At 45.0% G+C, this 20,011-nt stretch overlaps 1 protein-coding gene and 1 long non-coding RNA gene across 2 annotated transcripts in view; both read right to left on the reverse strand.

The window, feature by feature from the left end:
• Positions 1-20,011, reverse strand: part of cv-c (RhoGTPase activating protein) — a 269,141-nt gene that overhangs the window by 65,380 nt on the left and 183,750 nt on the right. The window lies entirely within an intron of this gene.
• Positions 4,513-20,011, reverse strand: part of LOC149375340 (uncharacterized) — an 87,279-nt gene continuing 71,780 nt past the window's right edge. The window contains exon 2 of the long non-coding RNA XR_016292859.1: positions 4,513-4,746. This is a non-coding gene — a long non-coding RNA (uncharacterized LOC149375340). The remainder of the gene's footprint in view (positions 4,747-20,011) is intronic.

The following is a 20,011-nucleotide window of genomic DNA, read 5'->3' on the forward strand; positions in this document are numbered from 1 at the left end:
GGACGACATGGGACGCGATTGGCCATTGTTGCTGTTATTATTGCAATTATAATAAAAGAGGTCATATTATGCTTCTCATGGGTCTCCAAAGAGTCGTCGTTCAGGATCATATCTACATGAATTTTCCTCAGCGCAATGAATTTTTATTGCGTATGCTTTTGCATTGTTTTTTATTTTTTTTCTTATCAAATGTAGCTGTCGATCACATTGTGGTGAATTCAAGTAGTACGACCACCTTTTTTTCGACAACTTGTCTATAGACGATGGGCTTCGTAGAAGAGCCACACGAGTACTGTTTGGTCGAGCGATGACTTTCGCACATTCAAGTGGGTCTTTTCCCTCCGTTGGTTTTTTTTGCAAAACTTGTTTGCTCGAGCGCGTTGTAAGAACTTGGGGAGCCGAAAAATCGCAAATGCTTATCGTAAGTTTCCAAGCCGCAAACAAGTTTGGAAATCGAGCGAATTTCCGTATTTTTCTGTCAAAAACGAACGGAACGAAAAAACAACAACATCCAAAAGCAACACAGATCCGAGTGTTGGATAGAGAGAGGCGAGTTTCATCGGAAATAATGAGCGAGAGGAGCGCACGAGAAGGTGAATTCAAAAGGTGGCCGGCGCGGGTTTCCACCCACGTAGAGAATAACAGATTGATGGTATTATGCGCCGGCTAGGAAAAGCCCACATCAAAAATCCATGGCAAGCGGTACGCGTAGGAGGTAGAGAAACAACAACAACAGCGAGGAAGTGCGTTTTATAGACGCTCGTCTAACAGTTTTTGCATCCAACACGTCGAAAGGATAATTATGCGGAAAAATTATAATATACGCGACCGACTGGATTAATTTTACCACCCGAGAGGGCCTTTCGCAACGTTTATCGAATCGGTATCGCCTCGGATACGCGGAGTCGCCGAGATTTCAATCTCCCTCGAGAAGGTGTACTTGTAATTTTTGCTTTTCCCCCCGTTTTATCGCGCGCACTCCGACGAAAGTCGCGGCAATTAATTCACATTTAATTCACATAAACGGCGCGTCTAACGATTTACTTGGCAATTTAACGCCCGCCCAAATGAATTTTAGCACCAATGTCTATCAGTATATATACGTATATCGTTTTCTCTCGTAAATCAAACATATTACTTTTTGGCAAAGAAAAAAGAACGTCTCTTTCGACCACTTCCGAGCAGTGACAAAGCAGTGTACATCATACATGTTGGGGGGAGAAAAGAGCGTTACTCGGCGCGAGGGAACAATCGTCGAAGGAAACTAAGAGGCGAGTCCTACGTACCTTTTCCTGAAAACAAGACAAGCCCGTACGCGGACGTGTATGTACGTACAGACGCGCGTGTGGGCAGCTCATAATGAGATGAAATATCCTTATGGAAGCGGGACGCGCGAAAAACCACCGGCAAGGAGGAGGAGGGGGAGGATCGACGGGTTCAGAGGCTAAGAAAAATGAAGAATCACGCACGTGCGCGCAAAGCAAACATCGGCCAGACAATGGACGCGGAGAGAAAGGCGTGTGTGTATGTATTGTACGAAGGGGGAGACGAGGATCGGAAGATGTTTCTTGCGCTGTCAGAAAAGGGTGGCGTGGCGTAGGTATATATTACGTGCGAAACAGAGAAGAGGAGAACGGAGGAGGAGGAGGAGGGAGACAAAGAAAAGAAAGAATGGAGGAGGTGCAGGCCTTATAATTGTGCGAGCATACGGAAGAGGGGCTTGTTTAGCTGGTTAAGTAACGCGTATGGATAAAGTCGAAGTACTAGCATTCGTGTATGGACGCGTGTAGAGGAGAGAGCCTCTTTTTCTCGCGTACATTGGCTCGATGGGTATACACGTTTGTGTGCATGTAGTACAATGAGAGATCGCGAGTTCGCTCTTTATAAATCATGAGCTTGCACACACACACACACACGCATATATATATACATGCCACATAGACCCGTGTACAGCAACTTTTATTGATGTGTAATCGCGTTGTGAGATGCATTTTTGTTTGACGATCTCAGTGGAACACATGTGTATGCTCGGCTAATTTGGTGTTGTGATCGTGCGATTAAAGGTCACGGAGGAATTTGTTATTTTAGAAAAAATCGTTTGATACCCCCATAATAAAAACAAATGTATGGATTTGGATTGTAAGCGTCGTATCGATGGAACTGTCAGAATTTTACTTCACGGATCATCTTCTCTTGTTTCACAAGTGTGTAACACCTTGACGAATGACCAAAGTCTTTAAACAAACATCAATAGTAAATACCTCGTATCAAATTGATGGAATTATGCAATTCAAAAAAATTTAAAGAAAAAGTATACCGACAAGTGGCAATCGTACTTAATAGGAAAATACGCACCCCTATATGCGTAAGGTTCCAATAAAAAAAAAAAAGGTACGATGCAGTCGACAACTTTGGGTGCAATTAAGTATATAATCATTTTCATCACTATAAGCATGCAGGGCTTTGTTGTCCGACACTTTCCACATTTATCCCACGAGGCGAGAGAGGGCGAGACTTGTACCCTGCACGTCGCGGACCAGCAACCCCTCCACTCCCCCCATCTAACCCACGCATTCGCGTGCTCTTGAGGCTGCATAATAAACAACAGTTGAAAATTAAACTTAATCTTGAAATGAAAATAAAATCCCAATGATTAGCGCCACAAAAAGCCTATAGACAACTGGACACCCTCACGTTGTTGGTATCTTCTAAATAATGAGAGCCCTGCCATTACCCATCAAAATAAACCGTTCGTTTCTGCGTACCCATGCATATATACTTGTATTCGCTATGGCTTGGCAGTAAAAGAGCCAAAGAAAAAAAAAAAAAAAAAAAAAAAGAATCGGCGCTCGGTACAGTTATACGCGCTTCATTATTTCAACGACTGCTTTCTCCCAAGTGGAACATTGTGCATCGAAAGTATATGTATAGGTACATAAGTGGGGGTGGGACGGGACGGGAGCAAGTCCATCTCCTCTCCCCCGAGCGGTCTCCCTCTGTTAAACCGCGAAACAAAAGATCGCATCAATTAGTCCTTGAAACAAGGAGGAAACAATATGCACGTAATAACGGAGGACGGGCCTTTTTTTTTTTTTTCTTACAACTCTTTCGAGAACTCTCTCGTGCGGAGCTACATGTACCTATAGGCTCTGTACACGCAAAGTGAGAAGCAGCGAAGGACAATAAGAGCACGAAACGGAACGGGATGAGGAAAAGAGAGAGGGGAAGGAAGCCCCAAAAGTTTTGTACCTCTTCCACGAGTCCAGTTAACGAGGGAGCCTTTTTTTCGGCCGTACACGCGCCGGACGATTGCGTCTCCGCGAGAGTCAATTGTACAAGAAGGAGAAAAGAAGCACCTATACACTCGCCAATGAAGGACCCCTCTTCTCAAGAAGGGCACTTATATGCATGCATGCAGATATGAAGGGTGTAACTGTGAAGGGACATATTATCGCGGTGAGCTTAAACTCGGTACACCAAGACAACTTTATCCCATCCCCCCTACAACGTAGGTATATGTGTGTGTATTTTGGTGTCGTCTCATCCCGAAGGCGTATATGTATATGCATATATATGTACATGGTACACGTGTATTATCCACGTGCATGCGCGCATTCCCGAGGGCAGCAGGAGCCAGCAGAGCGACCTTCATTTCAAAGGAGAAACAAGCGGGAGAGCATTGCAATGCCAACCTGTAGAATGTTGTCTCGCTTGTTTCTTTCTCTCTTTCTTTATTTTGTTTCCTTCGCGCCTATTTGGCCCCAAGCACAAGGCAGGTATACTTGGTATCGAGAGAACTGGGCCGCCGTGCACTTGCAGTGACTGCTTTGCTCTCCGCGTGGCTCGTTCTACCTTAGGTAATATATACATCTACTCTCTTTTTTTTCTCTCTCTCTCTCTCCTCCTTCCCCATTCCGCTACGTGTCTATTATAACGTACAGAGAGACAAGCCGTGACAATGAGGCGGCGTATCTTTCGAGCGGACAGTTATGTACTTATACAGCTCGAGGGTACACACGTTGTAACGAAATGGATCTTTCTCTCGAGTGATTTTCAGGAGGAAAAACCAGCTCTCGTTTACTTGGACCGCGCGAATCGAGTTGTCGCGGCAGGAGGAAGGATTTGAAAGGCGCTCCTATATAGTCGGAGTCACCAGGTGAGGCAGGAAACACGCGATCGGTATATACACCGGAGGAAAGAGTTTACATTTACATCCAGGCCGCATTCGGCGTAATAGCGGCTCCTCGAGAATTCGAGGGCCAATCTTCTCCAAGTGACATTTACGTGGCCAGCTGTCGTCTCTCTATTGTGCGCACGCGAGTGTGAAGGGTATAGGTTCCGTTGTAACTGTCGCACGCAAGACTCATGGCCCTCCCCCTCCCCCCTTCCACGTTTGGTGTACCACTTTGACTCTGATGAATCGGTTGCATTGTATGCGCGTGGGGTCGTTTGGGCTGGAGGTGCCAAGTGGTACACTTTTGTTGTTGTGATGCCTACCAAATGGTTATCGTATTTTATTACTAGTATATTATATGCAAAAGATATGCCGTGATAAACTGTGGAAATTTATGAAGATGAAAAACAGGTTTGATTCGGTAGTTCCTCGCGACAAATTATTGCAAGAAGTTGAGAAAAAACTGCACCATACGTGTATAAATACTTTTACAAAAATCATTATCATGAGGTGTGTATATTTGTATAGGACTCACGAGCACCGGGTACATTATTCTGTTGGTCAACACATACCTGCAACAGAAAACAAAAAAATGCGTGTTACTTTTGATAATCATACTAAATTTTAATTGATACAAGCTAATTACTATATATAATGAAATGGATAACATCATAATCATTAAATTTGAAATTGTCAATGAAAAGGTGTATAAATTCCCAAAGAGCCTTTAGACAATAACCGGCAATTCAGATTTTTTTTTTTAAACGATCCTTAAGCGTCAAGTTTCGTAATACATACCATTCTACTTGTGCTGTGTACAAACGAGAAAAAAAAAAGAAGATGCAGTCAGCGGGACGTAAAAAATGGGGGCTCCACGCTGAGCTCCTATTATTCTTCTTCTTTCTCGCCGCTTCGCAAAACGAGGATGAATAATCGCGCGGATTTTTCGGTACACACGTATAAAAAGAAAGAAAAAAAAATCCCACACCATACATCTTACGCGCTCGCGAACAAATGAAAAATGTGAAAGAAAACAACTTGTACGGGCATTAGCGAATTTTCGACAAAAATCCCGTTTCTGCGGCCATACGTTTATACACATGTATATAATATCGACAGTCGCCGAGATCTGCGTGGCGATACAGGAAGTTATTGATCTCTCTCGCACGGGACGGAGATACGGTTGACGCGAGTTCACTTCCTGTCGTTGGATTTAACGTCGTGACAAGTTTTCGATTAACACTTTTTTTTGTTTTTGCCTCGTTTATCGAAAAATCCCTCGTTTTTGCGTGTCAAGCGCTTACACGAGACACCTACACGCATATTTATCGATCGGACAAGATCGATCAAGCGAAATTTCGCGGATTCGAATAAACACGCTCTCCCTCCCTCGTAACGTGTAAAATCCAAACGAATGACTTTATGCGTCGCGACGCGATTTTGTTACGCGACTAATAATCAAGCGCACGAGAGCACTTACGATGTTTGTTTTGTCTCCCGACTAAAGGGAGCCCAGGGGCACTCGACGTATGTACCCAGGCGCGCGCATAATTTTCACGGGGCCCGGGTTATTTGTCATTCGTCCCACGCCCCGGTGATTTTTAAAGCACACCCCACTCGTGCACGAGACTATACCCGACTCGAGAGTCTTTTCGTGCTCCTTTTTTTTTTTTTTTTTTTTTTCGGTCCCCCCAACGAGGACCCCTCGCCCAATGACATATGGCCTTATCTGCGATGCGAGCTCGTCCCTTTTGTTTTCGAGCTGGTATACGTATACGTGTGCTTTGCATACGCGAAAGAGGGTCTCCCGTTGCTGGTAATGAGACGCGTTGTTACGCTCCTTCGGGCTTATTTTTGTTGAAAAAAAGGGGGTGGGGGTTTGCTACCGCAAATGAGCACAGAAGGGGTGACGGCTCATGCGAGCAAATTAATACACAGAGCGCGTGGGAATTGAAAAAAATGGCCAATACACACACACCTACGCCATACGTGCAAAATTTGCAAATTCCAGTGCATATTTTGATAGACGAGGGAGTCGGAAAATATCCTGCAAGCTGTCTAGACACACGCACCCACGCGAATTCGCGCCGAGAAAGTGACTTCACGCTGTGTCCCGAAAACGCTTCTGGGCCGTAGTAGCAAACATCAGCAAAAAGAAAAAATAGTTTTTTTTCACGAAATATTTAAAATCAGATTCAAACAAACAATCGCCGAGTCGATGAGCCCCCGAGTCAATCGAAAGTAGCTTGGGTTTGTTTCCTCGAGCAGTGTTGTATTGTTTATCCTCCTAAAACGCCAAACAAAAACTGTATACCTATACGTACGCGTAAAACAGAAGTGATGGATCCTCCTCCTTTTGATCAGAGCCCAAAACCAATAAGCGCACCGGCGCCGGCGTTCGATCCTATTCTCGGGCTGACTTTGCCGAACAAGTGTATACCTAAACAGTACCTACACATACATATAGTATATACAGTAAAACTGCATTCAAACACAGATGTGCTGTTATACGATGGATGTGTAAGCATACATCAGGTGAATGCATGTGGAGGTAGCTCGAGTCGTTGCACCGTAAACACGCGAGCGTGGATTCAAACATTGGTGGTGGACCATGTGATGTACCGGCTTGTGTGGAGACGTCCTTGTCTTGGATGTATTTTTTTTTTTTTTTTTTGTGTCTATGGGGGGGTGTGGAAGTGATGCTGATACAAAGAAGCGCCAAATGTTAAGCAGACACCACGTGCTGACTGTAGTGTTTATCGATTTAATAATGGGCGATTATTTGGAAAACCATCGCGTAGCTGTGGCAGAGGAGAGAGAGAACTATTTTCTAAAGTTACCGTGTACAAACATGTTAGGAATGCCCGAAATGAAGAAGCCATTAAAATCACAAGAGTAGGGTGGTAAAATTAGTTTGCGATGCTCCTATAGTAATTGTCGGAAGAATGTGGAAAAACGAACAATTTTTCTCTGCGTAAAAATAAATGTCCAGCCTGTGCCTGCGCGATACTACAGGAAATTGAAGAAAAATGAGTTAATTAACAAAATAATGTTATATTTTCCAAAAAAAAAAAGTATATTTACATATAGGTGCTTGAGTATACAATATAATATGCAGCTGAGGTTCGTTAATTCGGCAAGTAAACGAGTGGGTATCTGTTACTCAATCAATGGACCATTATAAACTGAGAGAGAGAAAAAAAAGGTGCATAACAAGGATGATCTTGAAACAGAAGAGGACAAAATCCGAACGGAGAAGAATATACCTTACTCCTCGTTATCTCTACTTTCCTTTCCACGGCATTCGTATGATACATAGGTTGAAATCTTGCGAAAAATCATGGGATGTCAGGATGAAGAATATCAAAGTTGGAAACAAAAGTGACCCACCCTCCGTCCCCCGAATTCTCTGATTTGTGGACAGTGACTAATTTGGTTTGTCACGTAGGTAAGATGTCCTTTATTTTTATATCCTGGAAAATGATGATTAAAGAAGATTGGTTACACTTTTTTTTTTTGTTACTTGCAGTTGGATAAGTTAGAAAATTCGGCTCGAAAGCAACCTCCGTGATTTTTTGTGCAGAAACGTACAGAAAAGTCTCAACTTCTACCCATCACAAAGCGTAAGCTCGTGGCACCAATGTTAAACTCTTACTTCTTTGCAATTCCAAGGCGCAAGTTAAACAATATCAACCTCAACAACGACAACAGTACAAGGTACACCTCGCAAGTGGTGGTATAACAATTCAAGACGAGCCAAGTGAGCAATCAAGATTCGCACGAGCGCATAATGCATGGCAAACATCACCCCCATCGTGTAAGTATATCCATACGCGTGGTACCCGCAAAATAAATGTTTCTTCGGCTATAACAAGCCTCGGCGCGTGGCCTAATGATGACTAAACGAAAAGAAGAGCTGCACCAACTCTCTCGAGATTCTCCAGTTTTTTTTTTTATACAAAAGGAAGGGAAAACACACACACGGGTAATCTTCATCCTGCGATGAGTCATGTGGAAGCACACACGCGTGTACATCCACTCGCTCTCACGATGGCGCTCTTAATTCTCTCGATATCCTCGAGAATCCGCAATGCAGTTTGCGAGGAATTTCTCCCCCCCCTAACAGAGTACACAATAAGTACAGACGAGATACGCGCGGCGGCGCGACAGATTTCGCGAGAGATGCCGGCTAAATGTACATAATATGAGCGACGCGACGCAAAGGCTAGACGATTTTATTTAATGCCCATATGGTGTTGTACGAGTGTGTGTACCAGGTTTAACGCGTCAGTCTGCTCGGTTTATGCAAATACGGCCGACAAGCCAAGGAGCCCGTGATGCATATGTACACGGGGCCCATTTGCATATCACCGATAATGGATACAGTCATATTCGATGGGGGAAACACTGGCACCGCAGGGGAAGGGAGAAAAGAAGCTGGGAAACAAAACAAAAAAAAAAAAACTAGTGTCCGAGCCGAGTTCTCGCGATTAGAGGGGAGCGCGTAATTTATTGTCCTCCCCCCCCCTCTATGTGCACGAGATCGCACTGCACGCGCCTATTTGATCTTGATACACATGTTTTTCCTTGTTTTTATTGGGTGGGGGAAAAGGACGGGCATTCGTTGCTCGGAACAAAGTACACAGTAATTAAGTAAAACGAAATGGCAACGAGGGATGGTGTGAGTCAGGGGCCGAAATTGCGATCCTCTACTCAAGACTCGCCGTTGGCAAACAAACTGCATCGCCCCAGCGGGAAAAACGAGCTTTGCTTCTTCTCGATCGGCGTTGTCAATAACATCGTAAAATCGCGAACAAGCGAGGAAGGGGGGGGGTGAGGAGTAATCGGTAAAAAATTCCAAAGCGTCTCGGTATTTCCTCGGATGATCGGAGCCAAAGCAAACAGAACGCGATACGGAAATTCTTTCGCGTAACAGCGACGGGAAAAACAAAGGCTGGGGCAAAGAGCATCGGCGCGAAAACGACCTTATGTACCAACGCTCGGGTTATTGGGTTAACGATCCAATCAAGCCGCGATGAGCTGCCGGTTATAGGCGTACCGATGTATCTTTCAACTATCACAACCTTCTGCGTACGAGCATCACATACATATATACACGTATAAGTTATTTATCTCCTCGTTGCCTCGGTGAGTATTAGCTCGAAGGGATGTTTACGAGCACCCAATAATTCCTTGGGCGCACGAAGCAGTGAGCGCTTCTTTTTTTTTTTTTTTTTTTTTTTCGTTTCTCTCTTCGTCTCGGACGCTCCGGCGAGTTATCTGCCGAAATGAATTTAGCCGGGGATATCGCCCGGACAATGGGTTTGAATTTAAAATTTACGAGCCCTCGCTGCTGGAAGTAAAAACCATGCATATACGATTTGTCAGACTCTTTTTTTCATTGTTTTGCTACCGGGAGATTCGCTGCCACGAAAAGCCTGGGACGAGTAGTATCGAAAAAGCCCAACAATCGGCTATTAAATTTACAGATGAGTCGAGAAAGTGGCTTTTGCAATGATGCACAAGCTATGCAATGCTTTATACACAAGCGCTTTTCGAAAGAGAGGCGCTCGAGTTGACGCGACTGGTGTCTAATTGAGCGCTAACGGCAATCCAAAGCCCATTGGCCGCAATTTAGAGGTTCTTAGAAAATAAGAGCATGATCATCGACGCGCATTAATTTCCATTCGAGTCTGTCGCTTCGGCGAATCAAAAAATATATCACCCAAAATTTCGGGGGGGAACGCGCGGGTCTAGACGAGGCAAGTGCACGCGATAAATCAACGTTTTAGATGTACCGAAAAAATTTGCACGCAATAATTTCAGTACAATACACATATAACCTATTAAATATAAAATTACTTTACTAGCGAGAGTAACGAGACTCTGCCTATACTCTCGCGCCGTTCCACTCAAATTGAATAAAGACTCGCAATTCCATACATGCATGTGCACAGAGTAGCCCTTGTCTGTACCCACAAATTCACTTACCGGGTAGAGTCGTATCCCTCTTGCGCGCGTCAACTCGTAGCCCCGCGCAATTTACACGAGACAATATATAAATTTATCTCCTCCGTTTGCGCGCGTGTCCGGCCACGGCTTGCCGTAAATCAGTGGGCGCACGTGCATTTAACAGGACTTTTCGCGCGACGAGGAGCTTCTTCATCTTCTTGAAGTAATCTGTGCAAGTATACGCGCGGGAATCGAGATGTTATTTATCATCGCGGCAATGAATACCGATATACTAAGGGAAAGAGGGGAGTTGGGTATAAATCGCAGGAAACAAACGGGGCACGATGATTTACATACAAATGAAGAGGCGCGCGCCGGAGAACTTGCTGATCTCTTTCGCGTATACAGAGTGTGAGGAAGGCGGTGTGGGACAGGGTGGAACGGCAGTGATAAAGGGACCGACAATTGGTGCAAAGAATTGTTGCCTGTACTTGTATGGTATGCGTTTGGGGGGAGCGATTGGGACTAGTTTATGTAATTGCTCGGTCGAAGCGCACGCTCTTTGTTTTTTCTCCGCATGGCTCTACGAGTGGGTTACGGTAGACACGAGATGAAAAATTGAGAAATCCATGGTATGATTTTGCCTTTTAACATGAGCGCGGGTGTACGCTTACGTGTGTGGGAGCGTTTAGTTTTTGCCAATCAACGGATAAGGCGTCGCGGAGGTTAATTGAAAAAGTTTATGCCAGTAAATATGCGCGGGAGCGTTAAATATGGCCTCGAGCGCAATATGAACTGACGGGTTGGCGTTGGTTTTGAGGCGAATGGCAAGCTCAGCAGTCGGATGTAAAATCATAATTCAACATTCATATACATTTCTGAGGAGATTTTGTTTGAATGGCGATTTTATTTTATTTTTTAACAAAAGTGATGGGGTGACGGATTATTTTCAGAAGTATTATCAATAAAAAGTAATGGTGTACCCCGACTCATTCGATCAAGTGATTGGTGTTTATCGTCTTCATTTCAGACATAGTTTGTATACTACGGTTCTCGACCTTCTTGACTTGAAAGATTTGACCTCAAGTCACGAGCTCTACCAACTTTGCCACTTTCTTGGGTGAAAACATCAAGGCGTTTTCTAAAACTTATATAAATGATTAGTGAATATCGTGTACACGAAAAAAAGGATTTTTTTTCCAACGATAGGTATGGTGGTATAAAACGTTTGCTTGAAATAAATCGCAAGAGTCTTTGCCCTGTTAACTGGAGTGTGAAACGTGTACACGCGTCTCGTTGCTAGAAAGTAACAAAACACGCCAAGAGGACGGGCGAAGGCAAAGGAACGAACGAACGAGCGAGCGTTTAATTAAACGTACAATGACTGCCTGTAGCTGCAAATGCATAGCTCTTGTGGCTAATGGTACTTCCTATTTGGTTCGTTAGTGGTGACAGGACGAAAAGGTTTTTTTCGAATTCTTATTTTCGCAATAACTTCAAACGTCAAATTATTTGTCATTCACAAGAATATAATTCGAAACAATTGCAACCCCCGAGGCTAATCCCCGTAGATTTTTCACCGCAGGCGAGTACACCGCATAATACGTATGTACCTGCTTGCACTTTTCAACTCCGGCAAGGGATTTCTGGGCACGAAAGCCGGAAACGACAAGGTCTTCCTATTACGTGCTAATGGCGTCGTTTGCGGTCCCCCCTGAGCAATTACCCCGACTTTTTCTTGATTTCACGAGTGTGTGTGCGCCCTAAGGAGCGAGAAACGTATATATACTATAGTACCGGAACTCGTTTGCTGGCTTTGGTAATTATGTCTTTTTTGGAGTCTCCGGAGATAAGCAGCAAAGTTTTTTAGCACGAGTCTTTTGTTCCAAAAGATTTCACTTCCGTTCCCTTTTGCGTAAATTAAGTGCCACGTTAAATTTTGCCCGAGAGAGAACGAAATTTTACCGGGCTCTTTATTTGATAAGAAAAAATATTTCTCCTTTTTATTTTTTTGCTGTAAATAATGAAACTGGGCTTGTCACGCGTTCACCGAGAGCTCAACTTTCGACGTATGTATGCTTTGCGATGCCGGAAACGTTTCCGACGAAACCTCCTCGTCATCCCGTACACCAGTTCGCGAGGCAATTTTCGGCAACTGCTCCAACACACCCCTCTTTCAAACAGAGTTTTAGAAAGTCCGTGGTCCCGCTCATGGTAAATGGAATTTCGTTTCTGACAGGTGCTATTTCGGAATCACTTACCGCGATGAGATGAAGAAAACGAGCCGGGAACAACAACGAAATGGACTTTTCTTTCCACGGCACTCGAGCAACGGGTACACTTATAACGGAAATATAAGAGGAATAACTTTCACGCGATCCGAAACTTAGGAAGAGCCTCCATCCGCGCGAATCTAAAATAAATAGGTATATACCTACAGCTCGTTGGGCGGTAAACCTTTACCACGGCGTGGCACCGCGCTCGGGGGAGTAAAAGTGTCGCCTTGAGATGCCCAGAGGAGTTCCCATTGTTTCCCTATATATATATGTACACGACGCCAAAGAGAAAAGGAAACGCGTATTTGGCCGCACATGTGGATGATAAATTGAAATTTAATAATCTGCGCCACTTGCAGGACGATATTCATGGGTCCACGACTAATAGTTTAATGGATGAACCACACAGTTGATGATCTATATATATTTGCACACTCGTACGCGTGGGCGCGTCTAAATTAGTAGCGAAGCACGAGCCGAGATAAATAATTCAACGCGCCGGGTTGTCTTGATTAAGTTTAATTAAAAACAGTGAACGACCTTTCGCGGGCGCGCACTTGAAGAGCACACGCGTGGAAAAGCGAGCAAAATTAAACTCGGCGGTGTTGCGCTGGGGGGCACTTGAAAACCCACCCAGAAATTCTCGGAAGCCCTTTTAGTATCTCTCTCAACTAGCGAGCGATGAAGAAAAAGGAAGAAAGAAATAAAGGAGGAGGAGGAGGCACGTGCGCGCGGAAATCGCCTTCGGAGGGGCCGAGGATGGTATATACACGGCGAGGTCGGGTATTTCGGTGATACGCTCGCAGATATTTTGCCAAATACAATTGAACTGGGCTGATGCGGTGGCTAATAATACCAGAGCTATCAAGTGCTTCGGGCGTGTACGCGTCGAAGTCTTGATTGAATTTTGTTGGTAGACGAGTCTATGGTACTTATTTGACAGTTGACAATCGTTTTGCATTTCAATTGTTACAAATGATTAAAGGAACCGGTACTGCTTGGCAGTTGACTAATCGAGAAAGAAATTAAATTAAACTGCTTCGACTACTGTTGTCATGGGATATATAGGATTGCGTTAGTTTGACCGTAGATTGTGGTGGTACGATAAAGAAAAAAAAAAAAGACAACCAGTTAGCTTTTCTTCCCCTTTTTTATAACCACAGTCAATACGATGAAGACGTGTCTGGTAGAGCACATCGTTTTCATCATTTCCATAATCTTCATTGATAATTATTGCGATTTCCAAATCCATCCGGAAGTGATTACCAAATCCATGGTCCGTACCTATGCGATGGGCTGACAAACGCCTCGCTAATCCCAAAGATCACTGTCATATATATACCTACAAGTGTGTTGTTGATCGATTCGCACCTCAAACTTCATACACCGCAAATCATCGAATCATCGAGGTGCACACGACGTGACGTTTTCACATAGATCATCCCTATGGATAACGTCGCTAACAAGACATCCATCGCGCGTATCGATTAGCCCCGCCTTTCGTCTCGCTCTTCGAATCAACGAAACTTCCCTGACACGTCCCACACCGCGCATCACCTCTTTGGCTTTTCATCCACGTTAACGTTACTTATAAACCCACTGCACGGGCATATTATATACAAACGCACGCGACTGCGCAGGCATGCAACTTTCTCCGCGAGCACGGGACAATCAGCGTGGGCGGTGAATTTTCCAATAAATCCCCCCCAACCCTCGTCGCATCTCGAGCTCCCACATTTTGCATTGTTTGCCAACCGCGTGCTTTTATACGTTTATGTATCAATGGATACAAAAAAAAAAGGTGCGTACATACATTGATGCCTTTGGAGCATCGTTGTAGCAGAGAGAGAGAGAGAGAACTCCCAGTGGGCCATCCATTAGAGCAGTGCATGACAAACCTTACCCCCCACTTTCACTCCAGTCCACGTCAATCCGTAGGTGGTGAATGACGAACGCGAACCAATGCGCGTATAAATTGGACACGCGCGAGATCGAGCAGAATAAGGGAAGAGAGCGTGTATAGCTACGGCAATCGCGGCGTATCAATTGCACGTGGGCGCGGTGATGCGCAAAATTTTGCTCCTGCTATGACATTGTTGTAGGTACAACAAATTATGCCATCGCATATACGAACCTGCTCCGTTTCTGGAAATTCGGAAAAAATAAGGGAAAAAAGCAGCAAGACATAAGAAAGCTTATGAAGGAGAGTGGTACAATGAACGCAAGCGAGAGTACAATATGATGCACGAGTGCCCAAACACTATAATATACGCGACTCAAGACGCAAAAGAGCGTGTGCATATATATTACATACGTGTACGTAACGCACGTGTGACTTTCACGCGTGGCCGTAAACATGTCACCGGAGCGACATTAGAAGCCGTCCCTTTCGGTCAAGCTGCGCTCTCTCTCTCTCCCCACAGGCATCAATCAACTCTCGGCTGACGGGGGAAAAGAGGTAGGGAAAAAAAAAAAAAAAAAAAAAGTAGCTTCGGGGGGGTCGACATTGAACTTGCAGCCTGGAAACTACCGAATTTCACTCTCAAGCGCGTATAGTCCACGTCGAGGCGAGTGATATACTCCGCGGTTGTTCGTGCCCCGGCCCGTCATACATATTACCCATATGTGGTGCACATAAATTATAAAAAGAATATGCTCGGAGTGATGGAAGTCACCCGGTGTGTATGAAAGCTCGTCATCAATCACCAACTCATCGGCCAAGTTCCACGCTCGGACTCGCAGAGTGCAACAACAACAACGACGACGACGACGACGACGACAAAGAACTACATAGGTACGGCAGAGGGGGTGTGTAAGCGTACTGTCGACTCCTCTCGGCGCGGTATCAATGAACAGCGCGTGCAGTGCAGTGGTCGTAAATATACAAGTCCTCTCTTCTGCCGCACGACGAGGCATTAATCATCCGGTCGACCGGTAACGCCGCTGCCCGTCGTCATCCTTACGTCCGCGTATACACATCGATAGGGATCGGTTTTCAATTGCAACAAATAGTTAACGCGAAAACGCGCGCTCGTTACCCCGCACCCCAGTTGGGACACTTACAAATGATCCCCCGCACCTTGCGTGCATATATATATATACATACACACTCGAGCCAATTTGTTGATTCGATTACCCCTTTTATTCTCCGTACCTCTCCGTTCCTTCTTATCTTTGTGCTTTCCTATGAGTTATGGAGCGTGCCCCTTTTAATTTAAATTAATGCCTTTCCGCGCGCCTTGCGCTCCCTCGGGTGGAGACCGGCTGATTAATTTCGCTCTCAAAGCATAATATGTTGCAAGCACCATTGGTGTACGGGGACAAGTTGATGAAATCCAAGCACATCGACTTTTTCCCCCGTTACGGTGACAAAATCGTCATCGTCATCGCTCGTCAGCGCGTCACGGGAAAAGGCCAAACCAAGTCTCTCGTATACGGCCGTAAATCCACGACGAGCCCGAGCCGTAATTAGCGGGTTTGGGCGTTTATGAGTATACCCAACGCGCTCAAAGTATGGAGAGTTTCCCACACCTCTGTAGGTATACCCCTACCAAGACGGTAGTCACTTTCTCGCGTAGGTATACTCGTAGTAACTATTGATGGGGGGACGCCGAGATGTTATCGTGGCCATGAATCATCGAGCCCGAGATGATATGCAAAGCACCGAAGGTGAGGGGGAAGGATTTGTTCGGCTTATTATACACCGAGCGACTTATTGGCTCCCCCGACGAAGGTCCCCGATCATTTGTTTTCCCGAGATCAACAAACTCTGGGGCCAAATATGACCGATCGCTCGCTATATACCGACCTTCGTCTCTCGGTGAGCTTCGCTCGCGTGCGCTGTACACGTGTATATGTATATATTTCAGTAACGGTGTTTCGTTTGTGTACACGTAGGTATAACACTTGAAATTGATACCCGCGGTGTTATTGAAAAATACCTTGCACCGATCGTTTTGCGTTGCTCGGACAATCGGCCAATTTATTCCGCCGAAAATTACAGACCCGCAAGACGGGCCGTCATCGCGTGGCGTGTCCCGTGTTATTACGAAAATAGAAAGTCTAATTACTAGCGTCAACGCGGGGGGATAGAACCGCTATAATAATATCTTATATGTCTTGGCTCTCCCCGACTCGGCTGCTCCCTCGAAGGAACAACGAAACGATTTCTCGCGCGCTCATCCCATCCTCTCTTTGGTCATGGGTGTATGTGTACCGATGCGCGAAAAGAGAGGCGCCCACGAGCTGTTACGGCTATACAGGGAAGCGAGAGAGGAGCGTCTCTTTTCTAGCCAAGGAAGATCGGCACATTTTACCGATCTCTTTTGTTTTACATGCCTATGTACATATTATAGCGTCAGACGATTTTTTTCAGAGTTACTTTCCAGCGATCGCACATTTCGAGGTTTGTGTGCCGATTTTCAGGCACACGCCACGCGTGCACGGATCGCTTCGAAGCCGATCGCTGGTTCGATAGCGCGGGAAAACTCGAATTTTTTCAGACCCTTCCGTAGGCACCGTTTGACTCGAGACGTTGTGTTGTTCGTGTCGAGAGTTGCAGCTCGGTCACTCGTGCGGAAGTGACGAGGTCAGGGGAGGAGGTCCGAATTCCTTGTAAGCTTGTTTTGCGCTGGACGTGTAAATACACACAGCCGTGCGAGCGCGTCCGTTCGTTATATCGGTATCAATGCGTAACTCGAACAAGTGGGCGTCGAATCGTAACGATAGCTAGTACTGAGTTAAATATACGTGACTTAAACATTTGTGCGGTTTTGCGATGAAATAAATAAAAACCCAAATTTCTCGTGTACCGTGGGGGGTGAGGAGTGGAGAAAACACGCAGTTACGCGAATTAACGGGCAATAGCAAGCCATTCGGGCTGGATCGGCAAACTATACAGAAACACCGACTGTATGAATCAAAACCTGGGAATTGCCAAATTAATTTGCAATTCAAATATACACCCCCTTCCCTTGGCCATGTGCACACACGTATAGAATGTATAACGGCGCGCATAAACAAACAGTTTGCTTTATACGTGACATTGATGTGGTGTCGGGAACGTGTTTTCGTATATATGTGCTTGAGTCGTAATTTGTTTTTTTTCCTCTGCGACATGATGAATAATTAATAACGAAAGTTGCAGCTATAAGAATTTCAGAATGCATACATATACATGTCGACGTTTAGCTGGTACCTACTTTTCAACTATTTTTGCGTGAAATTGGATAGGTAACTCGCACGTTGGAAATTCCCTCGGAAACGCACGCACGTCCCTTAAATTAACAAAAAAAAAATCGTTTGATAAAATGAAGAACTAGTTGGAACAATCATACCCACCTTTTTCTAACAAAATCAAGGTTTATTCGTTAGTTAAAAAAAAAAAAAAAAAAAAAAAAACACCGACAAGTTTCCATCACGACCGAGACACGTGCATAACACCCGTGCAACAAAATCGTGAAGAGAGACAGCCGAGGCCCAATGAGCCCCCAAAAGCACCAATCGTACCCATATACGTATATACATGCCTCCGAATATATCAGGCCCCTGAATCGCCGACTCTCTTTCTCCCTAAAAAGCCCATATAAGGGGGGGGGGGGTGGGGAGGCTTGGCGCGCAAAAAAGTCCCTATCGCGGGGGCCAGCTTGGCTCATCGAAAACTTTCTAAATATAAACGGTATATGTATATACACACGTGTGTTTCTCTCTTTGTGCAAGAGGGCCCCTGATTGCCGCTCACGAAGGAGCAACTTGCGCGAGCCGAAGAAAAAGGAATGCACATATAGGAAGAACGTGATGAGCAGGTATAGGTAACACAATGCACCGGTGAGTCCTCCGGTGTATACTTCCTCCTCGGGGGTCCGATGCATATGTATATGTATAATACATGTATATACCTCTGAGGGGTAATTTAGAGGTGTTGCGCCCTCGGGCGATGCATATGATAGTGCGGTGACGGCTGTAGCTGTTTAGCCGCTGAGAGGAAGTGGGGCTGCACCAACAGGGCCGCTAAAGTGCCAAGACACGACGCGCGGACTCACTGCCACAGTCACACATCGGCACTTATGGACTTGCGGCTATATCTCATATATGGGCACGTTTTTCGCCAAAGTGCTTTTCTCACGGCTGTTAGGTATGCGTGTGTATATGTATGTGCCAATGGGCCCGTACAAATACTTTCACGTACACGTAAAAACCCTCCATCTATCTAAGTATGTATACGTACATAAGCTGGTACGCCGCGGAGCATCTACTTGTTCCGAAATGTAGTCATGTGAGCTCACGTTCTCGGGCACCAAGTCTTTATATGTATACTAGTACAGGTCAAGTGCGCGTTTTTCAAACCGTGGAAATATATGTGTTACTGCTTATTTCTACTGTATTTATACGCGACCACGGCTCTACTTTTTTTTTTCATCCCTGCTTGGCTGTTAAAATTACAGTGATTTCCAGAAATCGTTTTACTGGAACAATATAGCCACTCGTAAACTTGAGTAAAAATCCTAGTAACTGTTACAGTGTGCTCCCACTTTACTGTAGTTTTCACGGTAAACAACAAAAAACCTTCCTTCTCCCTCTACCTGGGTTATACTGCATAGGGTTTACGGGACTATACGGAATAGAGGCTGATTAATTTTCACGGATGTGCGAGCAACCGTAGGCTTGTTTCCTGCGGGGGTTGGGGCAAGGAGGAACAAGCTCTCGTACCTAGTTGTGTATACGAGGATCGGTTTTGTTCGATCGTTACGGCAGTCGATGGTACCGCTCGTGAAGAGTCAGATAACACGAGTGTACGGGGTGATCGGCTTTGTGTCTACACTTCACGAGTTTAGATAGTAGAGTTGGTTTTTTGCCGGGAGTCCGAGGGTGAGGGGCTTTCTGTGAATCTCGCGTGGGGAAAGGGAAATTTTTGCACGAAACTAACAGCGTGGATGTAGATTGACGTCACAAGATTAATTTTTTTTTTTTTCGTTTCATCGAGAAAACTCTGTTTTAGACTTATGAGCAAAGGTGCAGTTTTGGAAAGAAATACCGTTGGGAAAAATATGTGTACCACAGTAACAGTAAAACACCATCAGACACGAAGTATTTTGCGGACTTTCTCACTTGGGTCACACGCAAGAACAACTTTACTGAATAATACACGGGTAAGTATGTGCCCATCGCGCGTAATAACAAGCATTCGAAAAACCTCGATGTTATGCGGGGTATATAATATTTGGCCCAACGGCCGGATACCCGATTTTGCAATTACGTCTTTGAAAATCGAAAACAATGGCTCGTTTACCGAGAAGCGAAGAAAACGTCGAGGGCACGATATGACTGTGCACGCGTGCACGTATATATACGTAATCATCGAAATTCGCGCGATTACTACGTACTTTTCTCAAAAGCAAAAAAGCGTGATTATTTTAAGTGTGGCAATTTTCCACGCCAAACGCGGACCCACTGCCACAAAGGTTCGTGTGTATCGTACGATTGACGTGATATGTGGCCGTTTCTGCTCGGCACACCCCGAAAGAAGCCTCGAGAATTCTTATGCAAAGTATTTTTTTTTTTTGTTTTCTTAACATTTTTTATTGATGAATGCTAGGACTACTTTATAAAA

Source organism: Copidosoma floridanum, unplaced genomic scaffold (assembly GCF_036245765.1).
Source record: "Copidosoma floridanum isolate Cflo_tuat_1 unplaced genomic scaffold, Cflo_Japanese_pri ptg000007l, whole genome shotgun sequence".
Lineage (NCBI taxonomy): Eukaryota > Metazoa > Arthropoda > Insecta > Hymenoptera > Encyrtidae > Copidosoma > Copidosoma floridanum.